General features: G+C 71.7%; 1 long non-coding RNA gene across 2 annotated transcripts in view; it reads left to right on the top strand.

Moving 5' to 3' along the window:
• Positions 1-1,068: 1,068 nt before the first annotated feature.
• The window catches only part of LOC124417267, a 1,133-nt gene continuing 674 nt past the window's right edge, over positions 1,069-1,527 (top strand). The window contains exons 1-2 of one of the 2 annotated variants that reach the window (XR_006931662.1): positions 1,069-1,149; positions 1,347-1,527. The exon at positions 1,347-1,527 is cut by the window's right edge and continues 26 nt beyond it. This is a non-coding gene — a long non-coding RNA (uncharacterized LOC124417267). The remainder of the gene's footprint in view (positions 1,150-1,346) is intronic. The other variant, XR_006931661.1, reaches the window with a different exon arrangement.

Genomic DNA, 1,527 nt, shown 5'->3' with positions numbered 1-1,527 from the left:
GCTGCGGAGGTGGCCGAGTCGGGTGGGGGCACGCAGGGGTTGGGTTGACCGGTCCAGCAAGCCTGAGACGGGCCTGTACAGGCCTCCAGCCGCACCTGTAGTGAGACCGAGTCCTGTGGAGGCACGCAGGGGCCGGGCCGACCGGTCTGCTGACCCAGAGTCGTTCCTGTACAGTCCACCAGCCACACCTGCAGTGACACCGAGTCCTGTGGGAGCACACAGGGGCCGGGCTGACCATTCCGGAGAGCCGGAGCCGGTCCAGCAGCGGCCTCCAGCCGCACCTGCAGTGTGACCGAGTCCTTTTGGGGCACTCAGGGGCCGGGCCGACCGTTCCGGAGGGCCCGAGCCGGTCCTGCAGAGGCCTCCAGCCACTGCTGCTGTGTGACCGAGTCCTTTTTGGGCACGCAGGGGCCGGGCCGACCGTTCCGGAGAGCCCGAGCCGGTCCTGCAGAGGCCTCCAGCCGCGGCTGCAGTGAGACCGAGTCCTGTGCGTGCACGGAGCGGCCGGGCCGACCGGTCCGGCGACCGGGAGCGGCTCCCGCAGAGGCCTCCAGCCGCCGCCGCGGAGCGACCAAGTCCGTCCTGGCCGGGTAGACGTGGCCTGCCAGCCCGGAGAGGGCCGGGCCAGCGACCTCTAGCGGTCTCCGCCGTGTGAACGGCTCGGAGCCCTCTGGGGCCGGGTAGACCGTTCCGCTGCTTTCGAGCCGCTCGGCAGCGACTTCTTACGGCAGCGTTCGTCTCGTGTTTGCTTCTTTGTTTATTTCTCTGTCCCTCAGTGTGCCCGTTCGTTTGCCGGTTTGAACGTTTTGGTTTCGTTTCCTTTTCGCTCGGGGGCTAGGTAACTCTTTAGGCGGTTTCAAGCTGGGTCTTTGAAACCCCATTCGCGTGCGGCTCGCTCGCGCGCCACATCAACGCCGGGACACCTTAGCCAGGGCGCCGCGTAACCCCCCCCCCTCCCCCCGGTCCCCCTCCACCCGACCGGCGGACACGGCCCCGACCTCCCGAGGAGGTGCGCAGGCGCGGGCGTGTGGGCGGGGGCTCCGCCCACAAGGGGGCCGGGCGGGCGGGAAAGTACGGCCGGTTCGCATGCGGGCGGTCGCTCGTGTCGGCGCGGGAACGCAAAATAATGGCGGGAAGACGGTAGCAGAGGTAGGCCGGGGGGAGACGGCGTCGTCCGTCCCGGGGGTGGTGGTGGTGGTGGTGGTGGCGGCGGCGGCGGCGGCGGCGGCGGCGGCGGCGGCGGCGGCGGCGGGGGGCGGGGGCCGGGGGCCGCGGGCCGCCTGGGACTCGTCTGTTCGACTCGTCCGGTCACCGGGCTCGCAGCGAGCCTCTCTCCCGGCCGGCAGGAGGGCGGAGAGGCAGCCTCGCCTCGCCTCGCCTCGCCTCGCCTCCCACCCGGCCGGCGTCCGAGCCGTCGGGTCCGACCGCCGGCGCTCGGGGAGGGGACCCTCGGCTCCCCCGGCGGGGCGCTACTAGAGGGAGAAGTGGAAGAAGAGCGAGCGACTACGGGAGTGCGAACGTACGTGC

Source organism: Gallus gallus, chromosome 16, assembly GCF_016699485.2.
Source record: "Gallus gallus isolate bGalGal1 chromosome 16, bGalGal1.mat.broiler.GRCg7b, whole genome shotgun sequence".
Lineage (NCBI taxonomy): Eukaryota > Metazoa > Chordata > Aves > Galliformes > Phasianidae > Gallus > Gallus gallus.
The sequence above is the reverse complement of the archived record's forward strand: the minus strand, read 5'-3'. Positions and strand labels throughout refer to the sequence as shown.